General features: G+C 44.9%; 1 protein-coding gene across 7 annotated transcripts in view; it reads left to right on the top strand.

Moving 5' to 3' along the window:
* Window positions 1-15,743, top strand: part of SPAG17 (sperm associated antigen 17) — a 275,909-nt gene that overhangs the window by 104,362 nt on the left and 155,804 nt on the right. Inside the window, exon 1 of one of the 7 annotated variants that reach the window (XM_035252597.3) lies at window positions 869-1,026. The exons of the other annotated variants lie outside the window; for them this stretch is intronic. The gene's annotated coding sequence lies outside the window, so the exon portion shown is untranslated. Of the gene's footprint in view, window positions 1-868; window positions 1,027-15,743 lie in introns of those variants that run through there. 7 annotated transcript variants of the gene reach the window in all.

Raw genomic sequence — 15,743 nt, 5'->3', positions numbered from 1 at the left:
AGAAAGAAAAGCAAAACTTTTACAACGTATACCCCGATTATAATTAATATTAACACTTTGGTATTTTCTTTCTATTTCTTTCTGCAGATTTGTTTTTTTACATAGCTGTAATCATTGTAAAAATCTACTGCTTTTTCAGTTACGATAGATTATAATTTTTACTCATTATCATGGTGTCCACTCTATCGTTATTATTGGTTATGTGATATTTTACTGACTGCCATAATTTTCTTAACCATTTCTCTATTGTTGAGCATTTAAGTTATTTCTATATCTTTTCATAATAAACCATGTACTTTGTAGTATAGAATTCTCCATATTTTGGATAATTTTCTTACCATAGATTTATTGAATTGGATTAATGTTTAAAAGTCTTCCCATAACCTTGTATATTCAAAATGAATCCTATGGCCACTTAGACCTAGTTCTCCATTTAAGAAAGAAAAAAATGGCCCCTGCTCAAATGAACATGGAAATCACTGTGTATTATGTACAACCCTTGAAGATATTCAACAACATAATAGCCAATTAAAGATGGAGGAAAACCACTCTGTTTAATATTGTCTAACCTACTGTCTCTCAAATTTATGTGATCTTATACATTTTTTGGCCTATCTCTTGTCCACTATAATAGACTGTTTATGAGATAGCATGATATCTTGAAAGAGAACTATAAAAACTCAGAAAACCCAGTTTCTCATAAACTGCATAATAGAGTGAGCTAGTTACAAACTCTGTGAACATGTTTTCTTATCTATATCCTCAACAATACTATTCTGAGGATCTTATTATAAATTTGATATGAAACACAGTTATACATGAATATGTATATGTATTTTTATCTTTTTTCTTTTTCTTTTTGAGACAGAGTTTCACTCTGTTGCCCAGGCTGGAGTACAGCAGAACAATCTCAGCTCACTGCAACCTCTGCCTCCCAGGTTCAAGTGATTCTCCTGCCACAGATTCCCAAGTAGCTGGGATGACAGACATGCTCCACCACACCTGGCTAGGATAGGATTTCACCAGGTTGGTCAAGCTGGTCTCAAACTCCGGACGTCAGGTGATTCACCACCTCGGCCTCCCAGAGTTCTGGAATTACAGGCATGAGCTACTGTGCCTGGCCTGCATTATTATCTTTAAGAATCAGATGAAGTATAGCTATTTATTATCAGTTTCACTGACGTTTACCATTTACATTCCTTTCATTGCAAGGAATTAGGAGAATGAATACTTATTAATTATATTTCAATTTTGACATCAAGAAGTCATTTAGAAATAAAATACGATCTAAAATATTTTGAAGCATCCAATAACTAGGTTGCTCTATTAGAGAGAAGGAGAATGGTTTGTTTCTCTCCTTAAAAAGTGAGAATAATTTAAGATTAAGGTTTCTAGGTACGTGTCACTTGATATTCAGCTGAGTATGTGAAATGCCAACACTTTTGTGGTTCTTGCTGAGACAGAAATCTCACATCTGCTATGTAACTTAACTGCTTAAGAAATCTCTGTGCTTATCCAAAGCCTTCTCACAGTAGGAGGCATCCAGATGCTTTCTATACATACGGCATTAAAAAAAAAAAAAAGGAATCTGTAACAAACTTGACTCTTCCTTCATATGCTGGGGAACATGTGTTCCCCAAACCTGGTGGAGAGAGGGACTTTTGGGATATACCCTTCCAAAATTTTTGCCTTGGATTGACAAGAGTTCCCTCTAACTTTTTTTTGAGATGGAGTCTCACTCTATCACCTAGGCTAGAGTGCAATGGTGTGATCTTGGCTCACTGCAACCTCCGCCTCCTGGGTTCAAGCAATTCTCCTGTCTCAGCCTTCCAAGTAGCTGAGATTACAGGTGTCTACCAACATGCCTGGCTAATTTTTGTATTATTAGTAGAGATGGGGTTTCATCGTCTTGGCCAGGCTGGTCTTGAACTCCTGACCTGTGCTCCACCAACCTCAGACTCCGAAAGTGCTGGGATTACAGGTGCGAGCCACCATGCCTGGCTAGAATTTTTTCTAGAAGTCAGAAGGGCCAGAGAAAGAGTTTGTATGAACTAACTTGAGTTTATAACTGAGGGGGTCAGCTTTGCTGAATGCCCCTGATCTTGTTGACTTCCTTCCCACTCCCAGATTTCAAGACATAAACCAATAGGTGAGAAGGGTTTTCTTAGAATGTAAGAAAAAGGAAGTAAAAGATAGGAAATGATTTACCTGTGATTGGGGCTTGTTACAAAATGATGTTTCACTCTGGGACCAACTAGAATTCTAGGGGCCAACCAGTCAATCATTGTCCAGAACTAGAGGGACAAAGAGACTGTCCTGGTTCAACTTCAGTATGGAGGATGGGAGGAGTGAGTGAGGGATAGACTGAATTCAAGAGAGGAATAGGTAGACCACCGCTATGGTCAGCCATGGGAGGAGAGCAGAAGGGACTGGGTAGGGTAAAGAACATGTTCAAAAATCCACCACGGACTTCTCAGCCTGGATCTGGAACCCAGGAAGACCTAGCTGCTTCCGTTCGCCTTTGTTGTCTGCATATAATTTCTCTGCACCACAGAATCCTTTATTTACCCAGGAAGTTCTCTACATAGTAATACATATTCTTGAACTCCTAACCTCAGGTGATCCTCGGCCTCTCAAAGGGCTAGGATTACAGGCATGAGCCACTGCGCCCGGCCCAGTAATACACATTCTACCAATTGAAGATACTTCATTGTTAAATGGAAAAATGTGGGACACCAAGAGAGAACATACAACAGTTATGTGTAAATGATGCGGAAAATGTATTTGAAAGAATGCATTGAACCTTTTCACTCATCTCTGAATTATGGTGACTTTTGTAAGCTCTTTATATTTTTTTTCCAAATTTTTAGTAATAATTTTTACAAGAAGAAGTTATTTACAGAAGTAAGTCAGGATTTATAAGGGTCCTTTTTAAAAATACCTTTAGCTGAGCATGGTGGCATGCAGCTGTGGTCCCAGCTGCTTGGGAGGCTGAGGCAGGAGGATATCTTGAGCCCAGGAGTTTGAGTCCAGCCTGAGCAACAGAGTGAAACTCATCTATAAAAACTTTAAAAAAAATTAATACTTTTGTGAAGGTGAGGGAGGTAAATATCATTTTAATGTTAATGGAAATTAGTCTAAATAGATACTGTTCTCCAGTCTCCCAACTTTGGTCTTGCTAGAGGAATGCAAAGGCAAAAAGAATGGGAGAGAAAGGAGAGAGAAGTGAGCAGGGTGAGTGGCTGAGGTGGTGGAGTGCTCTGGAGAAAGGAAAGGGCCTCGAGCAAGTGTGATTCAGCCCCTGGGAAGACAGGGGAGAGGGAGGGCAGGAGGGTATGTAGAAGTCGGGAGAATATCAAAGACTGAGACAAGAGTATCAGGGAAATAAAATGAGTTTAAGCTTTGAAGTCAGATTAGCACTGTCTACCATACTTGTGTGTCTCAGGACAAACTCTGTGTTAATTTATACAATGGGAATAAAATTCCCCATCTCACAGGTTGCTTTGTGAGATCAAATTACAGACGATGATGTCTGGAAACTATACTCTGCTACGAAAATTTACCACTTCCTTTGAATGTTTGGTTATAGTCACCCTCCTTTCTCTAGAATCCCAAGAACCAAATAGAAGAAAGGGCCAGAGTTGCTGAGCTTCTAGAACTCCAGTCTTTGCTAAAGAGGCCCCAAAGGGATGAGACTTATGTGGCTGCACAGGCTCTCACACCCTGCCCAGGAGAACCTGCAGGGCCAGGGGGCCTCTCACTGTCTCACCCATGATAGGGAGAAGTATCTGTGAAATGATGAAATGAATGAATGAATGAATGTTTATTCCAGGTAAACCTGAAAATAATAACCTAAAATGGTTTCATCTTTTTAAATCAAAATATCACCCTGAGATTTTATTTAAAATTGCAGTTGTAAAAGTTTCTGGTAGGTTTTGATGGCCACATGGGAACTTACCCGTAGCAAGGCCGGCTGTCTACCAAGGAGCTGCACAGGGTGTTGCCAATTAGTAAATTCGCCACGATCCAAAGCTTGGCTGTTGGAGAGCCCTGCATGAGTCTTGCCAGTGTTTCCAGGCCACCTGCACTGAGGGGCACTGACTCGTGCTTTACAAACCCATGAAAAAAGAGCATGGGCGATAGAGCCAGACTGGCCTGGCTGTGCCTCTTACTAGTTTTGAGACTGAACAACTACTTGCCCTCACTAAGACTCAGTTTTCTCCTCCGTAAAATGAAGACGACGCTCTACCTATTGTCGTGACTGTGAAGACTTGACAAGATAGAGTATTTGGACTATAGTAAGAATGTAATAAACAGACACGTAATATTAGTGGTAATGATAAGGGTGATATTAATAGTGACAGCCACTTGCAAATTTACTACTGTAAATATTAGTCAGTTTTATGGGACAGACCCATCAGCCTTAACTGAAAGTTTTCTCCCCGTAGACAAACTGTACATAGGAAGGCAAACTGTCAGAAAGTTACGTAGAGAACCTCGAGTCTTAAAAAGGGGAGTTAGTTTAATGGTTTACAGCCCTGATGGCCTGGTGCAGCCCCCTGACCACATGGCTGTACCTCCCAGTTTACCCAGACCCTCCTATCTGTCTATCAGGAAATCTCTGACCTGGACAATTTTTTTTTTTTCAGACAGAGTTTCACTCTTGTTACCCAGGCTGGAGTGCAATGGCACGATCTCGGCTCACCGCAACCTCCGCCTCCTGGGTTCAGGCAATTCTCCTGCCTCAGCCTCCTGAGCAGCTGGGATTACAGGCGCGCGCCACCATGCCCAGCTAATTTTTTTTTTTTGTATTTTTAGTAGAGATGGGGTTTCACAATGTTGACCAGGATGGTCTCCATCTCTTGACCTCGTGATCCACCCGCCTCGGCCTCCCAAAGTGCTGGGATTACAGGTGTGAGCCACCACGCCCGGCCGACCTGGACAATTTTTAATTAACATGGTTATTCTCTGCCTCTCTGCCTCTTCTTCTTTTTGGTGTTTTTAATTAGTGACTAATTCTCTTCTTACTGGCCTCTTGGTTCTCTAATGGTCATTTCTTCACTCCTTCTCAGCCATTGCCTCCCTCGAACCTTGTCATCACCAAAGCCCTCATCACCTCCGAAGTCTTGAGTTCCCTGTTCTCTAACCTTGGAAATTTCCTGTCCTTGTCTCTTACTCGTCATCCAATATCCTCCTACATAATTTCTTCAACCCCCTTATAAACCCCAGTCCACAGAGCCTAACGCTTTCTGTTCATTGTCCTCTCCTGCTGCTTGTTTGGCTTAGGTGCCACGATCCAATCATATTATCATTTCTCTGCTTCGTCTTGATTTCCCTTGCCCTTCTCACCTTCCCTCACAATCATTTTGCAAAACCCCTCCAAGGATGAACTCAGTGATCCATCATTTTTATGTCTATTCATGACCAGCTAAACATAAATGGAGGAAATTCACACAGTTAAACAGACTGATTTCATTTAAAATTAACAACCTCAGCATTCAGTAGGTTCTCACCACTGGCAGAGTCCTACCATGTTACCTCGGTAAGCTTGCTCCTCCACTCTGATAGAACTCTTACGTCATCTTCCCTGTTCAAAACTCCTACCTCTTTCCTGCCTTTTCTCAGCGGATGACTTTGCCTCATGCTTCACTTGAAAAAAATGGAAACATTTTCTCAACACCCCCAAGATGTCTCTGCTTCTTACATCTACACCCAGGCACCCAGCCTCTTCCTGTTGTTCTTGGTTATGAAAACTAGGAAATTTCCTCTCCTCCTCTCAAAGTCCAGTCATTGACACAGTCTTTCGTCCTTATCCCACGTTGACTCCTGGAGAGCTTGGCCCCGATCTTCACTGTCCCCTTGTCTACTGCACCATTCCAACAGCCTGCAAGCGTAACATCTCTTGACTTTATGTGTATACGCCTCATGCCCGCTTCCATCCACTTAACTACTGAACCACTCGGAGCTCTGGTTCCACTTTACAACCAAACTTCCAGAAACGGTTGTCCATAAAAGTGGTTTCTCTGTTGATACTGTCCTCCTGTTTCCCACCTCCACACTCCACCATATTGCTCCTTTTAATGTTACCTACCACTGCCAATTCTTGTCTTTTGGCCCTTTTTGGTTTCTTGGTTCTCCGGCTTCACACTGTATATATTTTCTCTATTCCTTTAGCCACTTCTCTGTCTCTTTTTGCTGGCATCTCTCCCTATACCCAGTTGGTAAGCACTGAGGTCCCTAGCATGATCTTGGGCTCAACTCTCATTTTTTTTTAAAGTTGCACATCCTTTATTTTTATAGTTACAGTCAGTTCTTAACAAATACACAATACAGAACAGTATAAATTATGGCAAAAAAGTATACATTTTGTGCATTGGCATGGGATGTGCAGGAGGGAGTATAGCATGTTCATGTGTGATCACAACTTTTTATCAGCTTTAGTCTATCGTAACTATAAATTTTTAATTGTAAGCTACAGAGTAACCAAGGGAAAAAATTACATCAGATTTGTCAGTGAAATGAAGAAAGGAATCAAACCTTCGCAGTACAGAAACTCACCAAACCATGAAGAAAACAATAAAGAAGGAAAAAAAGATCTTCAAAACAACCAGAAAACAATGAACACGATGACAGAAGTAACTTCTCACCTTTTAGCAATATCCTCGAATATAGATGGTTTCCGTTCTCTAATAAGAAGAAGTGGAGTGGCCGAATGGTTTTTCATGCCTGTTTGCCTAGTCCAGGCATCCAAGAGTATGTCTTTCTCTTGGCCGTAAGATAATCTAGAGTATCATAATGTGTGGTGAAGAGTGGACCCAGCTGGCATGCTCACAATGACCAAATTCCGTTGATCGTATTTTAATCCAATACTTACAAATAAATACTTGCTTTCTAGACACATCCGGGAAGACTAGAGAAACTGGCTGTTGTCTATATGGAATGATCCACTGGTGAATTTCTTTCAGGATAGACCAAAGTTGATCTAGAACATCGTCTTTACGTACTTAGATTCCTCCCACCAGATGAGAAAGAACATGTGGGCTGATGCTCCATTAGAAGCGCAGTGTGGGATGGTGCTGTGCGGACAGCTGGTGATCCCTGCCCTACATCTTTGAAGAGGACTGGAGCCCAGAGTGGGCCATGGTCAACTTATGTGTTGAAGACCTCCTTGTATGTGTGCATGTGCTTATTGCAGATATGCCACAGTCCTAATTACCCTAGGACTACAGGAAACATTAAGAATACATGCTGTTTCCACGATGAGGAGGCACACAGGCCAGAGTGCCAGCTGTGGAATCGCACAGCCTGGGTTCAAAGCCTGGCTGGATTGTGATCACCTGAATGACCTGAGGAAAATTCCCAGGCAAATTTGTAAAAAGAAGTGGAGACCCTGCCTGCCAGGTAAGAGACAGCAGCCAGTCAAGCTGGGGCGTGCATCCTCTCCTGAAATCTGCCCAGCGAGGCCAGGACAGCCACTGAGAAGGCAGGCCTGGCTCCAGGAGGCACAGAGGCACTGAGGAGGCCCTTGGAGAGCTTGGCAGGATCTGGCTAGTCCTGCACTCTGCTTCCAGCAGGGTCTGGTCCTGTAACCCAGGGGACAAGGTCAGCCAGGACATGGCCACTGGGTGCCAGCCAGTGCCTGTGCCAGACACCAGGTGGGAAGAGCTCTGGCAGATCAGCTCCGCATCCCCCACAGCCCCACAGCACGGCCCATCCAGGGCCGCACATCTGCCCCCAGGAGCAGGACATTACTGGGGCTAGAGAGTCCAGCTGGATGGGTGGGGAGCCTCGCCCTTTGCCCTTTGACTCCACTTGTAGGTGCCCTCCCTGGGCTCCTGTGCACTGCCCTACATCCTGCTCTGTCACCAGCCCCATTGAGATGTCATAAGCGCCCAGCTGCCCAGTGCACAGGCAGCTGCAGAGTAGTGGGTGCCTCAGGAGTATCCTCCCCATTTCGGACCCTCATTTTATCCACAACTTGCACAAAATGGGAAATTTCCTAAGCACATTTCATTCCTGGTTCCACTGCAGGCCCGAACGTGGCATCTGCAACAGGATCATCTTGTCCATGCCGTCTTTTCAGCTGGCCGGGTTCACCCTGCAGCTCCTGTGTCTGTGCCTGCCCTGGGAACCCTGCGCTCTTCTGGATTCTTCTTCAACCCTCAGCGAGGTCCTGGGCCTTCTTTTCTAGCCAGGTCAAATGGTACCCTTAGGAGGCTGTGGCCTCTTCCTGGGAACACAAGCACCTCCCGCCAAGGAAGAAACGGTGCTGTCTGCACACAACTCCATGAGGTTTAGACATGTCAGCTCCATGAGGATCCCTCATGTAAGACTCAAGTTTCCCCTCTGACTGCCTTCACTACAAGAGCCAGGGAACAGGTCTTGGAATTCCATTCCTGTCCTGAAGACGGAGGGCAGAAGAAGAGCTGGAAGAACCAATGGAGGTGGACGATAAGGTAGAGAGCCAGGGGCAGGAGAAGGAGCACGGGGCCCCTGTAGCAATGGGGAAGCAGCATCTGCCTCAAGGCCCCTGGAGGCTCAGGGAAACCTCACTTCCTTCGACCGCAGTCCCAGGGTCTTAAACGGAGATGTCCATAGCAGGAGCCCGACAGAAACGAACGGGACTGACATGACAAGGCCCAGGTGCCTGCAGTGAGTTTCCACTCCAAGGGCCATGGAGTGCCCAGTGCACGCAGCCCTACAGGAGGCGTCCTTCCCTTTGGGAAGCCTGACCCGGCTCCAGCAGTGCTCTCTGGCCCAGTTCCTGGCTGCTCCCATTGGCTAGAGAAGGCGGCCTCTCAGGTGGTGGGTAAAGACCACCTGCCCAGCTCCTCAGGCTTGCAGACACGGGGGAAGGAGACCCAGCACAAGGATCCTGCAGCTCTTGCAGCAAGTAGCTCTTCTCCACCCAGAGCTGCCAGTCACAGCTCCCACAAACAAAAACTGTCAGGGCCACCCCAGCAGCTGCCACGGGCCCCTCCCCTGCAATTGAGGTGGGAGAGAGACAAGCTGCCCCCACTGGCTAAACTTCCCTGCCTATCTCTGGAGGGATTCATGGACAACATGGATAAGAACATGGGGGCGTTAAGTAGAACATCAAAATCCAGGAGACTGAAAAAGCAACTTGGGAGGATAAAGAAGACGTGGTAAACTGCAGTGCCACCCAGCTTCCCCTGCTATCTCCCCACCTGCTGAGACTCCCTGCTCCTGGCCACCTACATGTCACAGATGGCAGCTCCTCCTCCTACCTCTGACTTGGCTCTCGTGGCTGCTGGGCCCCTAATCCTGCCTGTCCCTTCACTTTTGACCACACCAAGAATTGAGTAAAAAATTGATATCTATGGCAGGGTGCAGTGGCTCATGCCTGTAATCCCAGCAGTTTGGGAGGCCAAGGTGAGCAGATCACCTGAGGTCAGGAGTTCAAGACCAGCCTGACCAACATGGAGAAACTGCATCTCCACTAAAAACACAAAATTAGCCAGGCATGGTGGCATATGCCTGTAATCCCAGCTACTTGGAAGGCTGAGGTAGGAGACTGGCTAGAACCCAGGAGGCGGAGCTTGCCGTGAGCTGAGATTGCACCATCGCACACCAGCCTGGGCAACAAGAGCAAAACTCCACGTCAAAAATAATTAATAGTACTTTCTGCCTGTGGACGCCACCAAAGAAGCATTGTTAAAGTCTCTCTTCTCCCTGTGATCATGTCTAAGTCGGAGTCTCCTAAAGAGCCCGAACAGCTGAGGAAGTTCTTCATTGGAGGGTTGAGCTTTGAAACAACCAATGAGAGCCCGAGAAGCCATTGTGAGCAATGGGGAAGGCTTACAGACTGTGTGGTAATGGGAGATCCAAACACCAAGTGCTCCAGGGGCTTTGGGTTTGTCAGGTATGCCACTGTGGAGGAGGCAGATGCAGCCATGAATTCAAGGCCACCCAAGGTGGACAGAAGAACTGTGAAACCAAAAAGAGCTGTCTCAAGAGAAGATTCTCAGAGACCAGGTGCCCACTTAACCTGAAATGATGTTGTAGCTGAGAGCAGGATGGTCTTTTGGGGCAGGAGGAACAAGAGGTTCTGGTTGCCACTCTTCAGTCAGTTCTTCCTTTTCCTTGACTGTAAGATCAAATTGTTCTTGTAATTTGTAAGCCTTAGAGAAAAGAAGTCTGATTATCCAGAGTATTAGAATCCCTTCCAAAATAAGATGGTAAGCAGGAGCCTCATAGAGCACCTGTACCACCTCCGCCAGCACCCACTGCTCCGTGGCAGTCACCATAGTCAGCTGCTGGGAATTCCTTCCAGAAGGCAGGTCACAAATGCATCCTAAAAGTGCATGTCCATCAAAAAGCTTATCCACCATATCAAGTAGGATTCATCCCGGGGATGCAAGGCTGGTTCAACATACACAAGTCTATAAATGTAATTCACCACATAAACAGAACCAAAAACAAAAACCACATGATTATGTCAATCGACGCAGAGAAGGCCTTTGACAAAATTCAACAGCCCTTTATGCTAAAAACCCTCAATAAACTCGGCATTGATGGAACGTATCTCAAAGTAATAAAAGCTATTTACAACAAACCAACAGCCAATATCATACTGCATAGGCAAAAACTGGAAGCATTCCCTTTGAAATCTGGCACTAGACAAGGATGCCCTCTCTCACCACTCCTATTCAGTATAGTACTGGAAGTTCTAGCCAGAGCAATCAGGCAAGAAAAAGAAATAAAGCATATTCAAATAGGAAAGGAGGAAGCCAAATTGTCTCTATTTGCAGATGACATGATAGTATACCTAGAGGACCCCATCGTCTCAGCCCAAAAACTCCTGAAACTGATAAGCAACTTCAGCAAAGTCTCAGGATATAAAATCAATGTGCAAAAATCACAAGCATTCCTACACACAAATAACAGACTTAAAGAAAGCCAAATCAAGAACGAACTGCCATTCACAATTGCTACAAAGAGAATAAAATACCTTGGACTACAACTCACAAGGAACGTAAGGGACCTCTTCAAGGAGAACTACAAACCACCGTTCAACGAAATCAGAGAAGACACAAACAGATGGAGAAACATTCCATGTTCATGGCTAGGAAGAATCCATATTGTGAAAATAGCCATACTGCCCAAAGTAATTTACAGACTCAATGCTGTCCCCATCAAGCTACCAATGACCTTCTTCACAGAACTGGAAAAAAACACCTTAAACTTCATATGGAACCAAAAGAGAGCCCGCATAGCCAAGTCAATTCTAAGCAAAAAGAACACAGCAGGAGGCATCACACTACTGGACTTCAGACTATACTACAAGGCTACAGTAATCAAAACAGCATGGTACTGGTACCAAAACAGAGATATAGACCAGTGGAACAGAACAGAGGCATCGGAGGCAACACAACATATCTACAACCATACAATCTTTGATAAACCTGACAAAAACAAGCAATGGGGAAAGGATTCCCTGTTTAACAAATGGTGTTGGGAAAACTGGCTAGCCATGTGCAGAAAGCAGAAACTGGAGCCCTTCCTGGCACCTTACACTAAAATTAACTCCAGATGGATTAAAGACTTAAACATAAGACCTGGCACCATAAAAACCCTAGAAGAAAATCCAGGCAAAACCATTCAGGACATAGGAGTAGGCAAGGACTTCATGACTAAAACACCAAAAGCATTGGCAACAAAAGCCAAAATAGACAAATGGGACCTAACGAAACTCCGCAGCTTCTGCACGGCAAAAGAAACAGTCATTAGAGTGAATCGGCACCCAACAGAATGGGAAAACATTTTTGCAGTTTACACATCTGACAAAGGGCTGATATCCAGAATTTACAAAGAACTCAAACAGATTTACAAGAAAAAAACAAACAAGCCCATTCAAAAATAGGCAAAGGATATGAAAAGACACTTTACAAGAGAAGACATACATGAGGCCAACAAACATGAAAAAATGCTCATCATCACAGGTCATTAGAGAGATGCAAATCAAAACCACATTGAGATATCATCTCATGTGGGTTAGAATGGCAATCATTAAAAAATCTGGAGACAACAGATGCTGGAGAGGATGTGGAGAAAGAGGAAAACTTTTACTCTGTTGGTGGGAGTGTAAATTAGTTCAACCATTGTAGAAGACAGTGTGGCAATTCCTCAAGGACCTAGAAATAGAAATTCCATTTGACCCAGCAATCCCATTACTGGGTATATATCCAAAGGACTATAAATCGTTCTACTATAAGGACACATGTACACGAATGTTCACTGCAGCACTGTTTACAATAGCAAAGACCTGGAACCAACCCAAATGCCCATCGATGATAGACTGGATTAGGAAAATGTGGCACATATACACCATGGAATATTATGCAGCAATCAAAAACGATGAGTTCATGTCATTTGTAGGGACATGGATGAATCTGGAGAACATCATTCTCAGCAAACTGACACAAGAACAGAAAATGAAATACCGCAAATTCTCACTCATAGGTGGGTGATGAAAAATGAGAACACATGGACACAGAAAGGGGAGTACTAAACACTGGGGTCTATTGGGGGGAAAGGGGAGGGCCAGCGGGGGGTGGGGGAGCTGGGGAGGGATAGCCTGGGGAGAAATGCCAAATGTGGGTGAAGGGGAGAAAGGAAGCAAAACACACTGCCACGTGTGTACCTACGCAACTGTCTTGCATGTTCTGCACATGTACCCCAAAACCTAAAATGCAATAATAAATAAATAAATAAATAAGTGCACGTCACTGCTCAGTGACGTCTTGGCCTCTGCAGAGGGCAGGGCAGTGGAGCGCTGGGCACCGCCTCCTTGCACTTGTGCACTGGTTGACTGGAGGCCGGGCAGGGTTGGGTAGGATACAGCATCGTTCCTCCAGGAATTGTTTACCTTATGTTCATTATGCCCCCTTTGATCTTCGATCTCTTGTTATTTCAGTAGTTGCTCAAGGTCAGCCATGTCATTATGCTTAAATAACTTAATGTCACTATGTGATGCCTGTGATCCTTTCTGAATAGTAGAGCAGCAACTCTATCTACAAATATAATGTCCCCTGTCTTAGAGTAAGCAGGAATAGCACTGGCTATGGCGGCAAATCATACGAGTATATCATGGCTTCTTCTGTCTTCATAGATTTTTGCCAGGTGGTCTTCCAAATCCAAATGAACATCAAATGTGCCATAAAATCCACTGGGTCCACAAGTCCCCACGCCACACTTCTTCAGAGATGCTATGCTGATGCTGCTGACTTAACCCTAGGATTACTCAACAATCCAAGAAAACTAAATGAGGCAAAGCTTATACATTCTTTTCCATTCACCACAATTTTGTGGCTTGGAGGACCCTCTGACATGCTTTCTTGTCTCCTGACCGCCTCCTCCTGGCTGGTTTGCACTAATTGTTTCTGGGTTTGGGGGGTTCAGGGGAGCGCTTAGCTCCCCTGAGAGGCTGTTTTTCCAGGCTCTTGGTCTCTCACTCACCCAAGAATGGGAGAGAGGACCATGGCGCAGGCACTCGCAAGTAAATATTAACCCAGAGAGTTTTTGCAGAAAGTGATTTATTTAGGCAGAAAGAAAGGGAAGAAGATGAGAGAGAGAGAGAGAGAAAGCTTCCATGAGGATTGTGGAGGGGACCCAAGTATGGAGTCCCGGAGAGGAAAGCAGCTTCCACACTGAGCAGAAGGGGATCCCAGAGGGGGAAATCCCAGAGAGATGGTGGAAGGAGACCCGAAGATGGAATCCCTCAATTATCATTTTTCTCAAGAACTCAGTGATTCATCTCTTCCTGTGCAGTTAACGACTATCTGTATGTTATGCACACTTGAATTTGTAACTCCAGCCAAATTTCTCTTCTGGGAAGAGAGTTTGTGTATTGAACCTCGACCTCTTAGAGGCATCTCAAAGTTGACGTAACACTGTTAATATTCTGTCCACCTAGGCCGGGCGTGGTGGCTCACGCCTGTAATCCCAGCACTTTGGGAGGCCAAGGCGGGTGGATCAAGAGGTCAAGAGATCGAGACTATCCTGGTCAACATGGTGAAACCCCGTCTTTACTAAAAGTACAAAAAATTAGCTGGGCATGGTGGTGCGTGCCTGTAATCCCAGCTACTCAGGAGGCTGAGGCGGGAGAATTGCCTGAACCCAGGAGGCGGAGGTTGCGGTGAGCCGGGATCGCACCATTGACCTCCAGCCTGGGTGACAAGAGCGAAACTCCATCTCAAAAAAAAAATTCTGTCCACCTGAAGTGAAAACCACTTATCACCCAGTCTTCTCTATCTCTGTGAGTGGCACCATCAACCACTCAGTAGCTCAAACTAAAATTCACAGCATTCCCTTTGATGTGCCTCCTTATTCAGACTTCACATCTAATCTTTCAACCCATGAAGTTTCAACATCCCAAATCCGTCTCAAATCTGTCTTCACTCTGCCAGCACTTTAATCCGAGTCACTGTTGGGTTTTATCTGGACTATTGCAAGAGTTTCCTTCTGGTCTTCTGGTTTCTAATCTTGCAGAATCATAGAGCTCCTCTACTTAAAACTCTTTAAAATCTTCCCATTGCATTTTAATTAAGACATAAACTTGTTACCTTCACCTCAAAAAAAGGTAAACTTGTTACCTTCATCTTAAACAAAAAACGCCTGGATGGCCTGGCCCATGGCCTGCCTCACACACCTCATCTTGGGCTACCGCCCACCTCCACGGCTGATTTCCTGCTGGGCTCATCTCCTTTCAGCTCTTTGAACACACCCAGCTTCTTATGCCTCAGGATCTACACACACACACACACACACACACACACGTTTTTCCTGCTTCTCTTGTGGATGACTTGCCTTTGAGGTCTCTGCTCAAATATCACTTCCACAGAGTTCTTCATCACCTACTTACGAAAGTGTTCTCTATTGTGTTTCTGTGACTATACTGGGTTTTATTCTTCATAGCAATCATTAAAATTTATAGTTACATTTTTATCTGTTTGTTTGTATTTCTTTTTCTCTTTAATTCACCATAGGCTGTGAGCTCAAGGGGCAGATCCCAGCCCCATTTTAGGCACCAATTTATACCTGGTGCAGAGAGCAATGCTGGGGCCCTTGCACTCCTCTGCACCTTACCTGTGCTCTCATTGCTGCCCCTACCCAGGCTGTGAGTGACACCTTCAGCCTCCACTGATGTTTCCCTCTGCTGCTGAGGACGCCTGGGACAGAAATGGAAGCTCATGAAAATGTTCACTGAATGAATGGATGAGTAGATGAATACCAGCATCCCACATATTTTCAGAACTTCCGTTCTCATTGAACTTCTGTTGTTAAGATTACCTCATTTGTGTCAGTGGGAGTCGCCTAAGGGAGACATGTGTTAAGTCTGGCAAGCTTGACTTTGGCAATGCCCTCCATTCCTCCCAGTGCCCCCTTTTCTGTCTAGCAGGGAGCTGTTTTCCTGGACCTCCACTTCCACTCCAGGAACATCTTTTCTTCTTTGACCCTAGCTCTTCGAAGGTGTTATTTTACCACTTACATACGCTCTAGCCATGTTGGAGTTTTAATTTTCTAGAAAGGGTGAGGCCATTTCATAGCCTGTACCTGCCTCCACCTCAGGCTGTGTGTGACACTTGAAGCTCTGCTGATGATGTCCCTTCCTGCTGAGGAGCAGGTACGGGAAGGTGACAGTTTCATTGCCACTAGAGCCGTGGGTGCTAGAACCCATGGGCGCTTCTGGCTGCCAAAGCTAAACTGGGCTCTCTGGAGCC

This window comes from Callithrix jacchus, chromosome 7, assembly GCF_049354715.1.
Source record: "Callithrix jacchus isolate 240 chromosome 7, calJac240_pri, whole genome shotgun sequence".
Taxonomy (NCBI): domain Eukaryota; kingdom Metazoa; phylum Chordata; class Mammalia; order Primates; family Cebidae; genus Callithrix; species Callithrix jacchus.
The sequence above is the reverse complement of the archived record's forward strand: the minus strand, read 5'-3'. Positions and strand labels throughout refer to the sequence as shown.